The sequence below is a fragment of the Silurus meridionalis genome, chromosome 7, assembly GCF_014805685.1.
Source record: "Silurus meridionalis isolate SWU-2019-XX chromosome 7, ASM1480568v1, whole genome shotgun sequence".
Classification (NCBI taxonomy): domain Eukaryota; kingdom Metazoa; phylum Chordata; class Actinopteri; order Siluriformes; family Siluridae; genus Silurus; species Silurus meridionalis.
The window spans coordinates 1,949,331-1,973,972 of record NC_060890.1 but is presented as its reverse complement, the minus strand read 5'-3'; positions in this window follow the sequence as shown (position 1 = coordinate 1,973,972).

The window sequence follows — 24,642 nt, the reverse complement described above, 5'->3', positions numbered from 1 at the left end:
CAATCACCATGGGACTCTGATTTCTTCACGGTTGACTTATCAGTAAAATGTCTAGTCTATTCTAGATGTAATCAAATATTCTCTTTGCATTTAAACTAATCATTATAAAGGCAAATATTGTTGGTAGAAACTGCAGGTAACGAATCCAAAATATCCTGCGATAATCTCAGATATGTTTGTTAACAGTTTAAGTGAATATACTCTATACTGCCTAAAATTCTCATCTAATCACATATAATAAAACCTTTGAAGCAGATTATTCTTAGTGTGGTTATTATTAAAATATTATTTATTTATTATTAATATTGATAATTTTTTTTTTTTTTTTAAAGGTCTTGATATAGCTTAATAAAGGTCTTAATAAAATAAATAAATATAATTCCTAAGGTGCTATTGAAATTTTACCAGACCCTGGATGTCTATAAATGAAGTTCCAAACGGAACCTCTTGCTATGTTTCCACGTGGACAGTTAATGAGAATGTTAACAGTAAAACATTTAACTTTCATACGGATTACATTATCTACAAACATTTGTTTTATTTAAAACTAGACAAGTTGAGCTTAATTTTTTTATATATGCATTATGTCTGTGAAGCAAATAATCACTAAAATTCATGGTGTTTTACTTATGTATCTGTGAAGAGAGATGACAGAGACCGCAGAGGGGTTGCATCGTACGCAAAAAAATGATGATAATGATAATAAATTGTGCCTCCAGCTCTGTGGTTACAGTTTAAAAAAGTACCACATAAAGCAGGAAAGATCAGTGTTTCATTCCCCTGACAATCTGATCTTTCTACAATCTTTCTATAGAAAAAAAGTTCTCCCCACTGTTAAGCTATGTTGTTTTAAAAAGCACCGTGAAGAATGTGTTTTGTTTTATTATATACAGTGGAACCATGATTACCCTGCACTCTGACCCCAGCTTCCTTAAAAGCTTCCTTAAAAGCTGGGATATGCAATTAGGGCAAATGGTAGCTCAGTGGTTCGGAAGGTCGACGGTTCAAGCTCCAGTATCGCCACTGTTGAGCAAGACCCTTAACCTTTTGTGCTCAAGGGATCTGTATAGTGGCTGACCATGCACTGTGATCGTAGCTTCCTAACATAGCTCGGATGTGCAAAGATATGCAAAGTTTCTGTTCACAGGGTAATCATTAAGGATCTGTCTGTCAAGACCAAATCAGCATGGTCCCGTATCCTGATTCCCGGTTCCGTACTTGGGCAATGTGACCCTAGAAGTAAACCTGTATTTAAATGGTATCTACATAGCTGTGAAAGTGGATCGGTTTGACAGCAATCAGATTGTTCTTGTGATTGACAACTGCTGGGCCACACAACCCTCAACCAGATGGACTATTCTATCTGCTGGGACCTGCTCATTGCTCATTGCTCCACTTTGGACCCACTTCGAAACTGACTACGGAGGAAAAGTCATCTACGAAGAAATTACCGATGGTCTTCTTCTGTCTAGTGTGACGAGGACATTAATACTATGTTCCCAGAGGATTCTTTTGTGCTTCTTGGCTCTTTATAGTCAATTGGGAAATTATGTCATTTCTTACCAACACAGGGGTGAGAAAAGATTCCTTAACTGTAGAATTAAATTCCTTGTATATATAATTTTTGCAGACATTTAACTGTGAACACATTTCAATGCAATTTTATTCATTTATTATATTTTTTCGCCTCATAAGAACGCAACATTCCAAGCAGTCTGAACTACGGAGGCATTGATTTTACTGATCAGTACTGGCAGGTGGGAGTTCTTCTGTTCTTGTTTATTCCCCGTAATGTTGAAACGTTGCAAATCATTTGGAAATACTAAAGAAATTGTAGTCAGCATGTTGTTCAGTCTCTTCATAAAGGCTGGCTTCAAGGCAGCGAATGGCAACTCCTATTTCATTCCAGAAGCCGACACCTTTAACCTCTCTTCATCTTCCAATGTCCACATTCCTGGTCGCTGGGCTTTTGACGTCGGGGCTCCGGCCACATGTAAACAATTTTTCATTAGTTCTTTCACGAGTTTCATTTTAAAAACATTAGCACTTCTATAGAAACAGACAACTCACATGGATTTAGATTCTAACATAATAATCCTCGTATACCGTACCATGCTAGGTGTAGCAGTGGTGAATGAGGTACACAAAACCGTGTAGTTGAGTTAAAGTAGATCCACTCGGTAAAATGTGACTCCAGTAAAAGGCAAAGTGTCCCTTTAAAGTTTCACCCGAGTAAAAAGACAAAAGTATTTGCCTTCATATGTACTCCAAAGTACTATGATGTTAATGCTAATGTCTTTAGTACCTCGATAGTGGGCAGTTTTTTATTGTAACTGGACTAAGCGTAACTCACAAAGAATAGCATAAAAAAATTGTTTAAAAAACTATTTTATGATCATATTATTCATTTAAAGTAGTAAACATTTATGACGAGTAATTTGCAATTTTTGTTGTGTTTACAGTACAGTACGTGTTTAATTCCCCTTGAAAAAGGAACCGTCAAAAGGGGAGTCAAAACCTCGCAATTTTTTTGTTACTGGTGAAGGATCATAGAATGTAATCCCCTCGAGTATTGATAGTTCAGTAAAGTACAGATACGTAAAAAAGCTACACAAGTACAGCAACGAATGATATTTACTTCCAAACTGTCCACCACTGGCAAATAGCCACCTAGTAAAGCAGATTAAAATGATATAGCTCATACCCAGTCATGAATCATCCCTAACTTATAGTTATACTGTGGAATAGAGTGAAACAAGTCGTTGTATTAATAAATATTGAAGCAATGTAACTGTCATTCTTTTTGTCTTCCCTGTAGCACCCTGTCAAAATTTTAACTGCACGTTGTCCAAGTTTGTAGGCAACAACGGAGCTTACGGCTGTGCCTGTGGGGAATACAATACAATGACCCGGACATTTATGGTATATTTTACATTTCCCTTATTGAAGTAGTGAATGTTCCACCATCATGCTTCACCATGTGGACAGTTTTCAGGGTCATGAACAGTTTAAGTTCAGTCATTTTTAGTTTAGAGAAACCTTATTTAGAAAAAATGGAATTAACAAGAATCAACTATTTTGACAAAAGTATTGGGACACCTGACATTTTAATTAGCGTTTGGTTCTTCCCCAAACAGCACACAATGTTGAAGACACACCATTGTATAGGATGTCATTGGATGCGCTAGCATTAAATTGTTTTGAACTAAGGTAAATAGGTTGTAGTAAAAGATTTTGTGTGGCCTGCTATAAAGCTGACCTCAACCCTACTGAATTGAAACGTTGAGCATCCTTACCTCACCTACATCAGTACCTGACTTCACTTCTTGACTAAATGATGGATAATGAGAACAAATCTTTATGGCCACACTGCAAAATCTAGAACATCTTCCCAAAAGAGTGGAGGTTACAATCACAGACTAAATGTGGAATGAGATGTTTAAACAACACATACAAATCTTAGGTTAGGGTGTCAACAGACCTTCTTCCATAAAGTGCATGTGACTGTATGTAAATTTCTCAATGCAGCCCACCCAACACACAGTTATTTAATAATTTTCTATATACTATAGTTTCTAAAGTAAATTGTTAGTCTATGCCTTTATTGATGGTAGGAACTAAAAAAAATATGAAGTTCAAAGTTTTCTAAATATGTTTTTTTTGGGGGGTGGGGGCTACATTTTCAGGTGCCTCGGAAACATGTTCAGGCAGTACCGGATCCCTGTCTCTGTCTCGATGTCAGCTCTTTGAAGCCGGATATTCTGCGGATGTTCTCCACCTCAACGACCCATCTTGCAAAGGCGAGGTCGAGGGTGACCACCTGGTGTTCAAATTTGACAGCAATGACAGAATGTGTGCCACAACTCTGACGGTACAAAAGAAAAAAAACAGCACCCTTATATATTTACTTTCAACATAAATGGGTATTTTATTTATTCCAAGGTTTTTGCATATTCCATTTGTGATACTTTTGGAGGTTAGTATTTTGTATTTAAAGCATCAATCCGTCTTTTTGGTCAACTGGTGAAATCTTAGCAAGTCCAAGTTGGCTCATTTCAAGTAAAATGATGTAGTTTGAGAAGTAGAAATTGTTCTTAGTCATGTAACTTGACATTAATCTTTAATAATACAACAAGGAGCATAGATATTTCGAAAGATGTATTGCCACAGGCACCAGTGGATGTTCTGGAACCTTCCTACATGCACACCTCAACTACCTAATCGTGCATTCCACCAGTCTTTCATACTAAATCAATCTTAAGTAAAGTGCAAACCCAGGCATTGACATTGTCCTTCTAAGAAAGAAGGCAATTTTAAATGTGAATGGCCACAACGTATCACAAAACGTTGAGACAGGGCCATACACTTTTTAGCAACACCTCTTCTTTTAACAATAGTCCATATATATCTGGGAACTGAGGAGACCAGTTGTTGAAGTTTTGTAAGAGGGTTTTGTCTGATACACTATTATAGCTGCTTAACAATCCTTGGTCTTCTTTGTTGTATTTTCATTTGATTACTGGGACTCTTTAGTAGACTATGAGGCAATGCTACTATAATAGAGGCAGTGTGTGGTTTAGGGGTGCTTTTGCTTGTCACATGTATATTACAACACAGAGCACAGAAGGTAAAGGGCCTTGTTCAAGGGCCCAAGAGTGTCAGGATTTCAGAATTTAGTTTTGTCTGACCACAGAATAGTTTTCTACATTCACCCAGAAAAGGCATTCCTGGATCATGTTCACATGTGGCTTCTTCTTTACATGACAAAACACAGTTTCCATGCAAATCAAAAATGAAATATTGATGGTAATTTCTGTAATTTCTGTGTTTCTTACAACGAATAGAATAACGCACGCACATCATCTTCAATAACAACGTTGGAACTACTGACGGAATGGGTGTGATCAGTTATGTTTGTGGGCTAAACATTGCCTTTTCCTGCGTGTATCCACTCATCCAGAGCATCTCCATGCCGATGGCCATCCAAGCCTCAACAAGGTAGAAATCTATAAGCAATTTCAGATCATTATAATTCTTGGTTGCGGTTGGTTCCATCTTTATTCTGTTTTCTTGTTTAGCCAATTCAACAATAAATAGGGGCCCAAAATTATTTCAGAGCCCCTATTTTGCACCCAAAATATAGGTTGAATGCCGTCATTTCTGCACATTCAAAATGTAACCTCTGCACAAATGCAGCAGAAGTTATCGCCGTTGTTTACACAGTTTCGAGGCATCTTGGTTTCCTAAAGGGGAAAAAAATCACGCGACTGTTCCTTGGAAACGTTGCCCAATGATGCCACCAAAGTAACTGTATAATTGTAGAAAGTTTGGTAATAATATTTGGTCTTAAAGTGAAGATAAACTTTCATATGGAACCATTTTCATTGTTGTACCTTATTTTGTTTAGAAGTTACAAGGCATCATGTTAATCAGGACCCCGCCCCCCATCTCTTCTAGGCAAATATACTCGCCTGTGTATAGATAATTATAAATCTTAGCAATTAAATATTTTTTGTAAAAATCCCAACCGGGACCTTTATTACCTGTTTCCTAAATTGCAGAGGTTGATCATTTTCCAAAGATTTGTAGACCAGTGTAATTTGCAGTTTCTTAATAATTTCTTACTAAAAACTTTTACTTTTGGTTCAATCCTGTTTTTTTTTTTTTTTACAGTGTAGTCAGCAAGGAGCTGTCTACCGAGGGCTTATATATGATCAGCATGATCCCGTATCCCGATTCCAGTTTCTACATTCCGTTTTCAGGCAACATGACCCTAGAAGTGAACCAGCAGCTCTATATAGCTGTGGAAGTGGATCAGTTTGACAGCAATCAAATCGCCTTGTGCTTGAAAACTGCTGGGCAACACCGTGAACCAGAGCGACTATTCCGTCCGCTGGGACCTGATCGTTAACAGTAAGAAAAAGATTTGCATGCAAACCCTTCCCTGAAAAGCTACGTTACACCTAAAGGTTGCATATGATTATGTGACTTTTCTATAATAGATAATAAAAATTATGACACTCCTTCCTTCCTTTTTATCTCCAGGTGTCCAAACCCTGCTGACATGGCGATGTTGCAGAATGGCATCTCGACATTCAGCCGCCTTCTCCTTCAGGATGTTCACATTTACCAGCTTCCTAACAACATCTACCTGCATTGCCAGGTCCATCTCTGTCTGCTGGATTCAGGCAGCTGTGCACTGGTAAGTTTTTCCAAAATAGCTTTACATAAAATAGCCATCCACTAGATTTCAAAATCCATGCAAACATGTTATACGTTAGTGTATCATGTGATATCTTCTCGCTTTCTATCTAAGCACTTGCCAGAAGACGCCGATTTGCAGATTTCTACGATTCGGCCGCAATCACCATGGGACTCTGATTTCTTCACGGTTGACTTATCAGTAAAAATGTCTAGTCTATTCTAGATGTAATCAAATATTCTCTTTGCATTTAAACTAATCATTATAAAGGCAAATATTGTTGGTAGAAACTGCAGGTAACGAATCCAAAATATCCTGCGATAATCTCAGATATGTTTGTTAACAGTTTAAGTGAATATACTCTATACTGCCTAAAATTCTCATCTAATCACATATAATAAAACCTTTGAAGCAGATTATTCTTAGTGTGGTTATTATTAAAATATTATTTATTTATTATTAATATTGATAATTTTTTTTTTTTTAAAGGTCTTGATATAGCTTAATAAAGGTCTTAATAAAATAAATAAATATAATTCCTAAGGTGCTATTGAAATTTTACCAGACCCTGGATGTCTATAAATGAAGTTCCAAACGGAACCTCTTGCTATGTTTCCACGTGGACAGTTAATGAGAATGTTAACAGTAAAACATTTAACTTTCATACGGATTACATTATCTACAAACATTTGTTTTATTTAAAACTAGACAAGTTGAGCTTAATTTTTATATATGCATTATGTCTGTGAAGCAAATAATCACTAAAATTCATGGTGTTTTACTTATGTATCTGTGAAGAGAGATGACAGAGACCGCAGAGGGGTTGCATCGCACGCAAAAAAAATGATGATAATGATAATAAATTGTGCCTCCAGCTCTGTGGTTACAGTTTAAAAAAGTACCACATAAAGCAGGAAAGATCAGTGTTTCATTCCCCTGACAATCTGATCTTTCTACAATCTTTCTATAGAAAAAAAGTTCTCCCCACTGTTAAGCTATGTTGTTTTAAAAGCACCGTGAAGAATGTGTTTTGTTTTATTATATACAGTGGAACCATGATTACCCTGCACTCTGACCCCAGCTTCCTTAAAAGCTTCCTTAAAAGCTGGGATATGCAATTAGGGCAAATGGTAGCTCAGTGGTTCGGAAGGTCGACGGTTTAAGCTCCAGTATCGCCACTGTTGAGCAAGACCCTTAACCTTTGTGCTCAAGGGATCTGTATAGTGGCTGACCATGCACTGTGATCGTAGCTTCCTAACATAGCTCGGATGTGCAAAGATATGCAAAGTTTCTGTTCACAGGGTAATCATTAAGGATCTGTCTGTCAAGACCAAATCAGCATGGTCCCGTATCCTGATTCCCGGTTCCGTACTTGGGCAATGTGACCCTAGAAGTAAACCTGTATTTAAATGGTATCTACATAGCTGTGAAAGTGGATCGGTTTGACAGCAATCAGATTGTTCTTGTGATTGACAACTGCTGGGCCACACAACCCTCAACCAGATGGACTATTCTATCTGCTGGGACCTGCTCATTAGCGAGTAAGAGAAGAAAAAAATAGACTGAAAATGTGTAGGTTTTAGATAGAAAATCCTTCATTTTCATAATAATTTCCAACTAAATGAAAAAAAAAAATAGCAAACACTTCCTGTCTCCAGGTGTCCAAATCCTGCTGACGGCACAATAATGGAGCTGCAGAATGGTTATATCAACATCCAGCTTCTCCTTCAAGATGTTTACATTCACCGGCTTTGTTAGCAACATTTACCTGCACTGCCAGGTCCATCTCTGTCTGCTGGAGTCAGGAAACTGCATACTGGTAAGTTTTTTGTCGAAGAGAAATGCTTTTGAACAAGTTTCATGCGATAGCGCTATGCATTTCAATTTCACTTGCAGCTATGCAATGGAGAACTTTCCAGAAGATGTCGAGCTTTAAAATATTTACAATAGAATTCTGATCGGTTTGGTTGAATCTGACATCTGGTGATAGAATGAGAGACTTTATTTCTCATTGTTTTTAATGAGTTATGTTGGGACTTGATATAATTTAGGTTAGGACATAAATAAATCACTGAGGGAAAATTTAGCTGGAGCTAACTTAGGTGATTGTAGACATCTTTATAGCTTAATTCTGTGTAAAGTATAATCATTGCTAATAAATAAATTGTACATCTTTTGTACAAATTGTTGTTATTTGTTTTTCCAATGAAAAGAAAGAACTAACAGTTTAGAGCCAAGACAAACCTGAGGTATGGGGAACTTTAGAACAGACAGAGGGTTACATGTGTTACTATGGCCATTTTATTCAGGCTGAACAACAACCACCAAATAGAACACAAACAGAGAAAAGCCTAAGCTGACATTATATAAATCTACATATATTGTAGACATTCAAGATTGTAGGGTGATTTTGTCGCTTGTCCTTGTCTTTGTTTAGCATTAGAGGCCTTTGTTTAGACTACTGGATGTAAAAATCAGTCCTGAGCCAGCTGAGAGTTGAGAGCCTATTTCTGCAGAAAAATGACTTTAGTACATCCTGGTGCATTTTTGAGAAAGAGGCTTTTTTTCATAGCTGAAAAAAAAGGCTTCATCGAATTCTTGAAAGCCAGCATTTCGGAATCCTTTTTTGAAGGTGACAATTTCGAATGTCTCCCTCATCTTTGGCCATGAGTGATCAGGTATGTCTCTGTTGTGACTCATTTTTGCATCGCCAACTCCCTCTGTCTCATCCACGTTATCCCCAGACTTCTTGCCTTCGTTCTTAGACTCGTAAACTAGCCTACGTCTAGAACATTAATTTCTCAGCCCTTGAACTGAGTTCTATTGAATAGAAAGAATGTAGCTGAGGACAGGTTCTGAACAACAATGCATACATTACAAAGTCTCAAATGCTCCAAAACCCACAAACACCTCAAGCATGTTCAACAATACAATTGTAAAAGAACAATGATTGACATTCTGCTACACTGGAAACCACATGGTGTGTATGACACATGAAATAGCCTTGTTTGCTATTTGAGAAGGAAAAATTCTAATTTGTATAATAAAACCTATTCATGTTGTAAAACAGCATTAGTTTTCTGATAGGGTGATGAACGTGAAGCTAGAAGTTGAAGGGATGACATCAGTGCTTATGCTCCACAAGTGGGTTGTGAAATGGAAGAGAAGGAAAAAGTCTGGAGTGAGTTAGATGAAGTGGTAGATGGTGTACCTAGCATTTAAAGATTGGTGATTAGGGCAGACTTTAATGGGCATGTAGGTGAAGGGAACAGAGGTGATGAAGATGTGATGGTAGGTATGATCTTAAGGAGAGGAATGTGGAAGGGCAGATGGTGGAAGAATTTGCTATAAGGATGGAAATGGCAGTGGTGAATACGTATTTTAAGAAGAAGGAGGATCATAGGGTGACGTATAAGAGTGGAGGAAGGTGCACACAGGTGGAATATGTTCCATGTAGGAGATGCAACCTAAAGGAGATCGGAGACTGTAAGCTGTTGGCAGGGGACAGTGTAGCTAGATGGATCCACTATAACCAGGGCAAGTCGTTGCGAATAAAAGAGTATCTAAACAAAAATGTAATTGTATCAAACATCTGCTGTCCTCCCAAGTTTCTCCCAATTACACTGGATGCATTTCTCCTACCATTATGTCTGTAAATTGACAGATGCTATGTTTCTGTGACCATCTGAATTAATTCTGCAGCAAGCCTCATAGCTTTGTCATCTCTAAAGTCATCTCTATAATATTCTTCACTCCTCTGGAAATCCAGTAGATTTTCACTCGCTCGCTCTTGATTAAGAGACCAGGGGTGCAATCAGCATTCACATTCATCCCAAAAGGTGTTTAATAGGGTTGAGATCAGAGCTCTAATGCAGGCCACTCAAGATCTTTTACTCCGAAAAAAATAAAAAAATAAAAAATTGGGGCTTTGGTCTCCAAGTAGGTCCCCTGGTGGTCTAGTGGTCAAGATGCAGCGCTCTCACCGCTGCAACCCGGGTTCGATCCCCGGTCAGGGAACCATCCCCAGCCGCTCTCAGCGCCGGTCCCAAGCCCGGATAAATTGGGGAGGGTTGCGTTAGGAAGGGCATCCAGTGTAAAACATGTGCCAAATCAAACGTGCGGAGGATCCGCTGTGGTGACCCCTAGCGGGAGAAGCTGAAAGAAAGTTTTTTTGGTCTCCAAGTGTCAGGATTTTCCAAATTTTGCCACTAGTGGCCGCTATTTCACAACTTACTATTTTTTCCCGCCTCATGGACTCATTTCGTTTGTAGCCCCTGTGTCCCTGTTCTCTTTGTGTTCCTGTTTAGCCAATGTTTGTATTTCCATTGATACTTTGTCTGGGTCTGTTCATTATTTAATTTTGCTGAGTCTTGTTTGGTTTCTTCCTTTTTGGACATATATTTTTTCCCCTGCATTTTTCTCTTTTTTTCCGTAGTCTAATAAACCCCTACAATTTTGATTACCGTGCCTGACTCTCTCTCTCCACACCTCATTTCTTCATCACCTCTCACTGCGACGGCCTCAGATTGAGTCCCGGTCTGACACCTAGTTCAAATAAAGGAAAAGTTCAATGCTAACGCATCCAAGCACATCCTGTATAATTACGAGGCACTTTGAGGCAACGCTGTAGTAGCCCAATGGTCGCAGTGGTACCACAGTGATTAATATGTCGAAGACTTCTCACAATAAGGTTGTGAGTTCTTACCCCAGCACCCCAAGGTGATGCTTCTCAGGCCTTGAGCAAGGCCTTTAAAACTCAACTGCTCAGCTGTGTAGCTGAGATAAATATCAGTCAAATGCTGTAAAAACAGTTTTTGGAGAAAACCACACATGGCTGGACAAGTCAGGTGCCAGAATACTTTTGTCTATATGGTGTATTTATAGTTTTTACGTATCTGTGATGACTTAATTGATGCCGAGCTGCATAACGGAGATGAAAATCAGACAAAATGAGGATCGCAGTGTTCAAAACATAAACAAAAAAAGAAAAATTTAGGCAAATCTTTCATTGTCATTTCCAGATTTTTCTTTTTTTTTCAAAAACAAAAATATTTTTTATTCAGAATTAATTTATTGTTTTTTTTGTCCCGTGGGTCAACATGCCAGCATTGTGGATTCAAAGCCTCATTGGCTTTGCCCTGTCCTTATTAACCAAGTGAGGTATATATGAGGTGAAAAGGCTAATTATGCCTGTTACAGTAAAGTGTATAGCAAATCGTTTCTATACTGGAACAAATTTTGGTTCTTGTATTTTGAATCTTGAAAATTAAATGCATCCGCATCTAAAGACATGGTATATTTATAATTGTGTGCCTCCAATTTGTATTTGTACTTATATAGAAATAAAACCAAATGTATAAGGAACAGGAAAAAGAAGCTATGATCCACATCGAACTGATTGCACACCTACACGTATATTACAAATTATTTTGTTCTGCGTATTCATCATTCTATTAAGTTCAAATACAAATTTTAATACCTGACTTGCAAACAAACAAAAGGCAAATTTTTAACAAATGAACTTTTATCAAATTAGGAAAAGAAACCAACAAACTACTTTTTTTTGCATTTGCAAATCAAAAACTGTAAACTTTACTGTATTTACATACTGTAAAGTTTACCGTAGGGAGGTTTATAACTATATTTATTACTATTATTTATTTATTATCAGTGTATAATTATGTATCTAGAAATCTTTTTAAAGATTTTTAAGGAGTTCACAAAACATTTATGGGACAAATCTTCGGATTCAGTATTTTCGAATTGAAAACTCGAACACAAGTAAATTTTACACCTTATGATTTATGAAATGGATTCAACATACAAAAGTGGTTTTGTTATTTATAACTTGGAAATGACAGAATTTTCAATTATCAGCAGATCACAGGACTACTCTATTTCTTTCTTTCTTTCTTTCTTTCTTTCTTTCTTTCTTTCTTTCTTTCTTTCTTTCTTTCTTCTGCATCAGTGGCATTTCACGTTGACATTGCAGGGTTTTTTGTTTGTTTGTCATCCAAAAGCCTTCATATAATGAGACTTTGTCATGATGTGCTTGATTGAGATGAGAGTAACATGCAAGCATTAGAGTTTTAAATAGACAAAAGAAAACAAAAATCCTTCCAGCAGATTGTTTTCTTAAGTCCATCATTGTGAAAGAACATTCCGACATGTCAAAGAGATAAAACGTTGTTGTTTTTTTAAATGTTTCCACTGTATTACAGCTTTTTCTCAGTTGCTCTGGAGCATTTCTCAGATCAGAAATGAAATTCTCAAAACTACCACATCCTTTAGTCACTTGTGCACATCATAAGAACATTTCTCGTTGCTTTGATCAAATTGCGAACGCTTTTGTACATTCATTTAATCGACTGTGTCTAAGTGTCTGCTGTTTCCTACATTATCAATATATATTATACTGGTTTCACCTGAATAGTCTTAACCACCAAAACATCTCCGCATCAGTTCATTGTGATGGTTAAACCAGTTGTCAGAATGAATACAGTCATCGAAAATTTCTATTCAACATTTTTTTGTAAATATTTCTTAAATTGATGAATTGTGCAGATGAATCTTGAATGTCACTAATAAAGGAGAGTGTACGGCATCAGATCAACCAATAATCAACCATTTTTCTAAAATAGGTCAACGGTGAGTCTCAAAAATCCTTCAATACAGCAAGACATTTTGCAGAAAAGCTAGACATCATGAGTAGGTCAGCCAACCCTGAAGCTATCTAGCGTGTCTCTGCCCGGGAAAGGGTTTGTTCTTCACCTCCAGACCCGTGAATACGAGCAGTACCACTGGATTACAGCCTCTGAGGGGCGCTGCACATTATGAGTCTGCATCTCTGGTAAGTAGGTTGTATTTTATTTACATTTTTAGGTTTTTGTCATGTTATTAGATAAATATTGATTCTAAACTGCTCCAGATGGTATAGGTGCACAGTTGTGGTTGTAATGTAGAGGTTTGGAGTCTTAACTGGGTTTCTTGCTTCAGTTAAATGGTTTTCACTTCTATATGCTAAATGCGTCTCTCTCTCTCTGTATATATTTATATTGCGGTTTTGTGAAGAATTGATGGTTTCTATAATTGTGACGTGATAGTGGTGGTATTGAGGTGTGGATTAAGTCGGCTATGTCCTCACTGAAGGCCCAGGTACCAAATGCACAGCCCGCCACTGGTGAATTGAACAATAAAATCTGCTAAGAATATACGATATTTTCCAAAGTACAGCTACATTTATCTTTAATGACAGCTTGCCGCATTTATGGCATTCTCTCATCAGATTCACACGGTAGTCACCTGGAACGGTTTTCGATTAACATGTCTGTCTTGTCACAAATTCATGTATGTGCTTTAGATGAATTGTGCAGAGAAAAAGGTGAGTACACAGTTAATAGCCCTATTAGTGCTGCTACAACTACTGTACCATTCAGTATTATGGCAAAAAATACAGTTAACTAAACGGCAGTCCATTACTTAAGAAATATGTCAGTCAAAGAAAATCTTTAAAATCCTTTAAGATGCTCTGCTGGTGACACTGTATTTGATTTAGTCAAAAATTAAATGCACCCATAACCAGCATGGTTACCACGGCGTTTTGCAGCAGCATGCCATCCCATCTGGTTTGCACTTAGTAGGATAATCTGTGGTTTTCCAACAGGACAATGACCCCAAACACACCTCTGGGATATGTAAGAGCTATTTGACTAAGTAAGAAACTGATAGAGTGCTGCATCAGATCCACAATCACCAGATCTAAATCCAGTTGAGATGGTTTGGGATGAGTTGGACTGGTAAGTGAATAAAGAGAAGACCACAAGCACTTAGCGCCTCTGGGAACTCCTTGGGATTGTTGAAAACCATTTCAGGTGACTTCAACATGTGGCAACTCTGAAGAATCAAAAATCTGAAACATATTCTGGGTTATTTCACACATTCTTGTTTAATAAATCATCTCATACGTGAGCTTTCATATTTTGCTCCATGAACATGTGCTTTACATGGGTTGGAGTGGAAGATCTTAAGTGGTCTGCTATAAAGCTCTGACCTCAATCCTAGTGAACACTTTTGGGATTCATTGAAATGCTGACTGCACCCTTCCACATATTTCCACCTGGAGTTACTAACACCCTTGTGGCTGAATAAATCCCCAGAAATTCCCACAAAGAAAATCCAAGATCTAGTGAAACATCTATCCAAAAGGTTATTATAATAGCAACTGGGGGCTGTTGAAAAGGATGTTCAGAACACACAGTCTTCCAGTCTTCGACTGGAGGCCACTCTGTGCAGCTTGGGATGGTTCTCATCAACGCTTGGTGGTTCCATGAAATTTCAGAGTAAGAACGGGCGCTTTGATGATGGATTAGACTGTAGTTAATGTCAACAGTCTGCTACACTGACTCAGGACTTCTTTTCGCTTCTGATCATCTTCACTGTACCCCACAACATCGTATATCTGCTACAAATGGACATTCGGTGCAACCCAGATGAGGATGGGTTCCCTTAAGGTCTGGTTCATCTCAAGGTTTCTTCCTTATGCCATCTCGGGGAGTTTTTCCTTCACCACAGTCACCACCTGCTTGCTCATCAGGGACAAACATACACTTATAAAGAACATATTCACTTTTAATCACCACATTATCTGTGTAAAGCTGCTTTGAGACAATGTTTATTGTTAAAAGCGCAATACAAATAAACACGAATTGAATTGAACATACAAATCCTATAGCCATGTGCCCCTGAACTTTTGTTTAAATTGTGCAGTTGGGTTTTGCCTATGAAAACATTTGCATTTTGTAAAATCACTAAACTAGCATAAAGCCCACAGAGGTGTCAATGAGAGAAAAGCAAGCCGCCTTAAGCCACTTGACAAGCATTAGGCACAGTGAAGACAATAAAATCCTGCGCTCATGTACTAACATCTAAACATCAAGCAGGTTGGCCAAGAAAAACTTGCATGGCAGCTTTGGGAGCCAGCTAACGAATTGTTTTGGATGAAGGCAACAGAAGGAATTCAGTGAAGGGTACAAAAACAAATTACAAAAAAACAAACCAAAGAATTATGTGAAATGCTTTACAAAAGAGGTAGGAGGGGGGGGAATAGGGAATGCTAATCACGCCGGCCATAGTACAGATTTGACTCTTCTACTGTAAAATGTAAATGTAATAGTCCCCCATCCAGATACCGTATATCTATTTTATAGATAGATAGATAGATAGATAGATAGATAGATAGATAGATAGATAGATAGATAGATAGATAGATAGATAGATAGACCACAGTCGCCACCAGCTTGTTCATCAGGGACAAACTTACACTTATAAAGTACATATTCATTCTTTAATACCGCATTATCTGTGTAAAGCTGCTTTGAGACAATTTTCATTGTTAAAAGTGCAATAAAAATAAAAATTTATTAAATATCCCAGCTTGTTTGGAAGCTGGGGTCAGCCATGATATGGCGCCCCTGGAGCACAGAAGGTAAGGGGGCCTTGCTCAAGGGCCCAAGGAGATTGAACTCCCCGACTTTCCAGTCAGTAACCCAGAGCCTTAACCACTGGATAGATGGATAGTGGATGAGGAACAGAAAAACAAAAGCAATCATCCAAATGCTTGCACGCTTACAGCTATTGTTTATAATAGGTTGTTCTTCTGTTCTGCATATTTATCATTCTGTGCTCATTGTTAGTCTTTTTAAATTAAACCTCAAGGAACCGGTTATATATCAGTCGGAATACCTGACTTACCAGTGTAAAGATCGCACCAAACATTATTATATAACCTTTTTTGTTTTGTTTTGTTGTGTTTTTTTGAACAATAGTCTCATGAACACACATTTTTTTAAAACAAACTAAAGACCAATTTACAAAACCCATTTGCACAGGTACACATTGACAGTAGGAATGACGGTTCTATTCTAGTTACATTATGGACAGTTATATTCTGGAATACAACCAGAATATAACTGTATAAAAAACAAAAGTGGTTGGATTTTTAAGCTAGAAAACATCTCAGGTACTAAATGTGGAATAAAATGTGCACAAATATAATTTTGTCCATAGAGTGCAATATGGTTTCATATTTGTATCTGTTGTTAAAATGAATAAACCATTATGAAGACCACAGAGATATCTATGGGAGAATTTAAAGCTGAGCATTGCACAAGCATTAGGAATATTCAAGAAATGCAATTTGTCCTGAAAAATGAAAGCCCTGGTGTACTAACAACCAAACATGAAGTGGGTCAACCAAGACAAACAACTTTGCATGGGAGCTTCTGGAGCTACTTTAGCTTAAATCATTTTTCATGAAGATGAAAGTCATGATGATGGCAGCAGAATAAATTCAAAAGTCTACAGGTTTTATTTTTTCATCTAATGTGGAGGAATTTCAGCGATTACCAAAAACACGCTGACAAAAAAACAAAGGATTTTGTCAGGGGGAAAGTGGATGGTTTTTACACTGGAAAAGTCAATGGACCTAAATCCAATTAAATTTAATGATAAAACTAAAAAAAATGTTTTAAATCACAAAAGAAGGATGTAAATGTTTGATGGTGTCAGTGGGTCTTGTTGCAGTAATGGCACATAAGAGATATTCAGAAAGATATTACTTTCTAAATGAGACCCATGATATATGAGACAACGCTGACACCTACTGGCCTTAAAACACTATTGTCATACTGTCAAGAGGTAGAAAATCTAGTTGTGATCAACATAACTATTGGATTTTGGGCTTAATTTTGGATTTGGGCTGTAATTAATATCAACAGACTACTACAATGGTTCAGGAGACACAGCTGATTCTGGGTGAATCAGTGCAGCAGCTTTTTGATGGAATTAAAGATGATCTGGTAGTTTGGGACTAAGGTGGAGCACTATGCAAGAATTCACAGGGTCCTAAAGCTAGCACAAAGAACAGGGTTTAAACTGAATAAAAACAAGTGTCAGTTCAGCGCGAGAAAAATTACTGTCTGAAGAAGGGTACAGCCGGACATGGAAAAAAAATCCAAGCAATCGAAGAAACGCCGGAACCAAAAATGACCTGCAGAGAGCCTTTGGGTTAGTAAACTACTTGGGTAAAGTTTGTCCCAAATCTTTCAGCAAACACAGGACCACAGGATGTGGTTTAAGGGCAGTTTGACTAAAGATCCTGTCCTAAAATTTTTTACGTTAAGCCATTAAAAAGTCTCTACAGATGCATCAAAATCTGGTTTAGGAGCCATTTTACTCCAGCAACATGACACCTAGTGGCATCCGGTCACATATTCATCCCGCACGATGACATCTGCGAAAAAACAATGCACAAATTGAAAAGAGACTCTAAGTGCAGTGTTCACCTGTGAGAGATTTTATGAGTATGTTTATGGAAGACCGGTGATCCTAGAGACAGATCATGAAGCCTCTCTTAGCAATGTCAAAGAAACCACTGGGAGAAGACTAAATGCTCCATTACAGTATGCCATCAGCAAACAAAAGAGCCCATGAAATCACATGACAAACCAATGGAACCATAGAGAAAGGATAGAATGGACTTAAAAAACATAGACTAATCGTTGTTCATGTACTATCATTCCAATTACCCAGAAATCATGAGGCTGAAAATGCAACAGCAGAGCAAATCATGCTATTCCAATGACTGTTATATACGACAAGGGACTGCAAATTCAAAAGTCAGAATTTTAAAAACTTTAAATTCTAAGTTCTCCGCACATCCACATTTCTACACTCCTCCAATTGTTTCATGAGGCCACCTCAGATTTAAAACACTGATGCTCACACAAAGACAAAAACAAACCATCACCCCTTTATAGAACTTCTCACCCTGTGCTGCACCAGACTCATTCTATCCAGTATCAATGCAGCATATTCCACCATCTCTATAAGCTGCTCTAGATAACATACATTTTCTAGATATTTTCTATTTATTGTAGAATTGCAAAGTTGGAATTAGTCATAATACTTTAGGCTCTAAAGTCTCCATGCTATCGTGAATTGAATAGCCAAGGTTGTTGGTAAGGTCTTAACATGGTGTAGATTCATAGTTTTATACACATTGATAACTTTTTTCAGCTTCTCCTATTAGGGGTCGCCACAGCAGACCATCCGCATGTTTGATTTGGCAGGTTTTTTACGCTGGATGCCCTTCCTAACGCACCCTCCCCATTTATCTGGGCTTGGGACTGGCACTAAGGTTTGTGCAACCCTAATGGCTGGGGTTGGTTCCCTGACCAGGGATTGAACCCGGGGTGCAGCGGTGAGAGCGCCCCATCCTAAACACTAGATCACCTAAACCTATTTTTTTTCATTGATAATTTTGATAAATAATGCTTAATCATTTTTTGGGTGTATTTTAGTCAATCATAATAAATCATCGCAAGAATATATGAAGAACAGAAAAAATAACTACTGAGCCAGCTGCAATTCTCACTGTTGACACTAGAGGGAAATATTTTTATTTACTGTAATAATTTCCTTCCGTTTTTTAATTGATACATTTTAATTCCCAAATGTTTTAACTTTGGAAATAAAATAAAAAGGAATAAGGTCATTTTGAATTTAATGAGACAGGGCAAACAAGAAAAAATAAGCTTTGGAAGAAAAGGAAAACGAATGGCAGAACATTGTGCTAATTAGCAAAACTAATGAGGCAAAAGTTCAGTAGCAGCCGGGTATATAAAAAAGTGTCTTTAGAGAGTCTTTAAGAGTTGAAGATGGGCAATCTGCAAAAAAAAAAAAAAACTGTCTACAAACTGTTAAACAATTTCGGATCAATTTATTCAACAACAAAATTGTGAATATCTCATAATTTAAAATACATAACTGTGCCAGCGATGAGCGAGTGGAGGGCGGAGTGGGGGATTCAGTTCAGCATTTAGGACAAATTTTTAAAGTTTCATCCCTGGGAGTTTCAAATTATAAAAACTGGCTAATCAGAAGCTTTTAAATTATGTTAGATCAATTCCACTTGAATTCTGATATAGTAAGTTAAGCCTAAAATAAACCTGTAATCATTTAAATATAATGTAATAATTGACAATAGAAAATGTGAGTAAGCATGAACTATACCTTTCAAGTGTATATGAACTTTTAACTTTAAGTAAAAGTAAAAAAATAATTAACATTTTGAAGCTAATCGAGTTTCATAGCAATGAATACAACACCATTACAGAACAGTAGAGGGCAGCAAAGCTTAAAGCATGACAAGAAGTTTATCCTTGCAGTGCTGTCAGAGTATCACTAAGAGTTTCAAAAATTATCAGTCTGGGGCACATACAGAATGTAAAATAATGTATAGAGTCATAAAGGGTTCAAGCACCAAAGGTGGCCAGAGTTTCTGTGGCAGCACCATAAAATTACCCAGTAAAAAATGTTCTGACAACATTCTAGTGTCACCGTCTGGTCAAATATGGGCCTAATTAGTAAGTACACTATGTTTATGGTCATAATTTAGATTTTTGAACCATGTTCAAATTGGTATTTTTTACCTGGTGCAAAATAATATAAAATTAAATAAATCCATATATTTATTCTGTAACAAATTTGGTAGCTATGCAATAAATCTCATCAGCACCACCTACTCTTCAGAAATTACAATAACCGGATTACAATGCGTACATTTAAACGCCATAATTGCTACTCCTCGTCCAGATTTTGTCCAGCATTCACAACATTTGGTTCACATTATCTTGACGCCTTGCTGTCCATTTGTTCATCTAGACCTCCTACTGTAAGAGAATTCCAACACTACTGTACCTGATTGAAAAGGGCTGACTCATAATGACAAGCACTTTTTGACTTAATACTAAAATTTTGATTAAACATAGAAAACATAGTTATAATTCCAGTCTGAAGTTCATTACCTCATCTCCTTTAAACTATGCCTCAGTTCACATTCTGCTTCATTCTAGACCACGGGTTTTCAACGTTTTTCAGGTCAAGGACCCCTTAGGCGATAAAGACATGGGGCAGGGACCCCCGATCCAAAATGTGTCAAACAGCCACTGATATTAAAATTATTTATTTTAAATAATATTTTTAATGTATGCATCATGACTAACATATATTTTGCAATTAAGATCAGCTTGTTTATAGATGTCCTTTATTTTAATAGATTTGCAGTTTCATATCTTTTCCTTTTACAATCAGGTGCACTGTTATACATTTCGATAACATCAGCTTTAAATTTAATAGAACTTTATTGTAATAGTGATACCTTTTAAACAAAATATTTAATATTTGATGATTTTACCCATCTTTATTTAATTTGTATTAATTATTTTTTGGACAAAAGATTTTTGTGATTAAATATTAATTAGCAGAACCCCTGCAATACCACCGCGGGCCCCTAGGGTCGCAGACCCCCGGTTAAAGACCCATGAATTTTGCATAAAAATCTAGACCAGTGATTGAAATCAATTTAATAAATAACCCGTGTAGAAAACAAAAAAATTATATCCGACCAACGAATAAAATTTTTTGTTTCTATAAAGAGAGAGTAAATTTATTTTACTCATTTCTGCATTCAAATCATTAACTTGTGTATTCGTTGTTGTACCTACATGTTTCTTCAAGCAGGTAATTCCAGGACCATTTAAACCTTTTCCAAAAAAAAAAAAGAAAGAAATTCTTCCCTTTGCACTCGTTATGTACCTAACTAGTAATTATCAAACCTCAGAACACTGGCAGCTGTATAACTCTAGGCCAATATCAATCCTCGTCTTTATCTCCAAGATTCTGACATTCATGCAATTTATTAAGTCGGGATTCACCATAGCACAGAGACGGCACTGGTTTAAGTGGAAAATGACCTGCTACTGGCCTCTGATCAGGGTTGTGTCTCGTTGATTGTGTGGTTTGACCTTAGTGTGCATTTTGACACCATTAATCATCAGTGGTGTTCCTCTCTCCTGGTTCTGGTCTTACTCGACTGTTATCAGTTAAAAATGTAAATGATGAGTCCAGTGATCTGCAAGCATCTCTCCTGGTTTCTTTAAATGTCGATGCTACCTCTGAATGAAAGTGGTCACTTATAAGTTTCAGCAAATTCAGATGATGTTAAGTAATGTGTGAAGATCATTAGACTGCATGTTAACTTGCTTCTAGTACATTTAAATGAGACAGAAATACTTTTAATAGGACCATATGCACCTTAAAGTAAGCTTTCTGATTTCTGTACATTGTAGGTCTGGATGGTCGTTCTGTCTATCTACATTTAGAAAATATGGCCACATCCCTTCTGTCTAATCTACTCTACAATGGTGTCCAATCAAATCTTGCATTGATTATGCAATACTACTACTGAATGGCCTAATAAAACAATACCTGTGTGAAATTTTGGTCTTTTACAATCCGCCACGCCTACTTTAATTAAAAGGTGCAGGCTTTTTGTTGGTACCTCAAACAGTGAAAACTACAGGGTAGATCTTTCTCTTACAAAGCACATCTCATCTTGCTACAGGCTCACTGAATTAATCAAATCTTTACGTCTATAGGGACTAATTTGTGTATATATAATAAAATATTTTTATTTAAATATATCAATTCATGCTTTATTTACTTCTTTAAAAAGAATATTTTTCATCGGATATTTGTTCAAATAATACAAAAACAATTTCAAGAATTCAAGTTTAAAGTCAAAGTGATCCGAGAATGAAGTCGCACCATTTTAACACACAAGTATTTCGACTTTATTATTCTTGTTCTTGTAGATTTTTTGTTTGTTTTTGTTTTGCTTAACGTGGCAATAAAACATTGTAGTTAGCTTGTATTGCTATGAAAGTGAAGAAAAAAAACATTTGTACAATGTACAAATGCTAACCACATTGCCTGTGAACCATTCTGGCTGAAAACAAAAAATGGATATTTATTTGGTGACCTGTTTCAAGTCCTTGTGAAAAGATTTACAGATGGCACTGAATCCTTAAAAATAATGGAAGATTTTTAAAGAAGGTGCTGGAAAACCTGGTGTATTTTACTAGCGGGTTCTTGAATAATAATAATAATAATAATAATAATAATAATAATAATAATAATAATATTATTATTAGTAGTAGTAGTAGTGTTAGTGTTATTAATGTTAGTGTTATTAATGTTATTAGTGTTATTATTGTTCTTATGATCCAAGATAAAAACTGCTGGTCACAATCAGACAATATTTATTTTACTGCTCATAATCTGGAAAGTGAGATGAACCCATTTGGCCTGATGGTGGTGCTATAGTGTTTTTTTTTTTGTTTTTTTTTGTTTTTTTTGTTTGTTTGTTTTTTTTTTTTACAGGGGTAGAGAGTATAAAAAAATTTTATTAATCTCAAATCACACCAGCAGTTTCCACTAATAGAGAAATGCTTAGCATTAGCGATGTTTAGCATAATCTTCAGCTCATCCTGAGAATTGTAATGGGTGAAAGGATGAGGATGGTAAATGATTGTTAGGCGTGGCACAGAGGCGGAAGCCGGAGTAACGGCAAACAGAAACTTTATTAGAACAAAGGCAGAGCCAACACAAAACACCCGTGCAGTTCGGGACAATCCGGCAAACAGCAGTTCACTTGTATTACCCACGGTGCGTTATGGAGGAGGCGCGGCACGGAGGGAAGCGACGGGAAGCGCCGGTAGTCCGAGGTGCGCTGGGAAGCCAAACGCAGCCGTGGAGTGAGCGAGAGTCCGGGCGAAGAAGGCACGCAGCGGAGAAGCACATAGCGAATACACAGCCTGAACCTGCACGACCACGCATGAACGCATAACAACGGACCCGGAATGTGGGTGAGTGAGTGGTTTATATGGTGGCAGGAAATGAGAGGATAACGTGCTTCAGCTGTGTGCGATTTGCGCTGCGTGCTTGGGAGCGCGCAGCGGCAAAGGCAGCCTCTGAAGGAGGCGTGGCAGGCGGATTCCTGACACCACCCCCCCCCAAAGGGGCGGCACCTGACGCCCCCAAGCCGCCAACAGCCCGGTGGGCCCGGGCACTCGGAGGAGGGCCCCTCCAGTCCTCCAGGGTCGAAGGGGACCCGGACGGAACCATCACGGAGCCAGGACGGAACACATCCCCACGCGGAGGCCAGGAACGGGGCGAGGTCCTTGTTGCCGACTGGAGGCGGAGAGACGGCCATCACGGAGCCCTGGAGCGGAGCGACGGCCCCAGTGGAGACAGGAGGCGGAGGGACGACCCCGGCGGAGACCCGGAGCGGAACGACGCCCTCGGCGGAGACAGGAGGCGGAGAGACGACCCCGCGGAGACCCGAGCGGAACGACGCCCTCGGCGGAGACAGGAGGCGGAGAGACGACCCCTGCGGAGACCCGGAGCGGAGCGACGCCCTCGGCGGAGACAGGAGGCGGAGAGACGACCCCTGCGGAGACCCGGAGCGGAGCGACGCCCTCGGCGGAGACAGGAGGCGGAGAGACGTCCTCGGCGGAGACAGGAGGCGGAGAGACGACCCCTGCGGAGACCCGGAGCGGAGAGACGTCCTCGGCGGAGACAGGAGACGGAGAGACGACCCCTGCGGAGACCCGGAGCGGAGCGACGCCTCGGCGGAGACAGGAGGCGGAGACGACCCCTGCGGAGACCCGAGCGGAGCGACGTCCTCGGCGGAGACAGGAGGCGGAGAGACGACCTCGGTGACTACTGGAAGCAGGGCATAGCTCTCGACGGGGCTTACCAGCAGGAAGGCCTTCTGGACGGAGCCCGGAGATGGAGCGACGTCCCTGACCGAGTACAGCGGTTGAGTCGCGACCTCGTCAGGATTCGTCGGTGCGACGTCAACTTCCCTGGAGCTCAGGAGTGACCTGTCTTCGTCCAGGGAGCTTGGAGACAGGATGTCACCGTGAGAGGGGTCCCGAGGCGAGCCGTCACCTTGTGAGAGGCTGTGGGGCGAGCCGCCGCCTTCGGATGAAGCCAGGAGCAGCGGTTCGACATCCCTTTCGCAGTCCCGGAACTGAGGTGAGAGCTCTGGGAATCCCTTGGGAAGAGAGACGGTCTGTGACGTAGTTTCGCCTACTGAGTGCTCGTGGGGCGAGCCGTCACTTCTTGGGAGACTGTGGGGCGAGCTGTCGCCTTCGGATGTAGTCCGGGGCAGCGGCTCGACGTCCCTTTCGCAGTCTTGGAGTGGAGTTAAAAGCTCTGGGGAACGAGAGATGGCCTCGCCCTCAGGGAGACTGTGGGGCGAACCGTCGCCTTCGGTGGAGCCCGGGGGCAACGAAACGACTTCCCTTTCGCAGTCCAGGGACTGAGATGTGAGCTCTGGGGATCTCTTGGTGGAAGCGGAGCTCTGAGATATGGCATCGCCGTCTGGGAGACTGGAGGGCGAGCCGTAGCCTTCGGTGACGCCCGGGGGCGACGGGTCGACGTCCCTTTCGCAGCCTCTGAGACGAGTTGTGTGCTCCGGGACCCCTTTGGTTGAAGAGGTGCATGGGCTTGGAACCGAGCTCTCCTTGGGACTT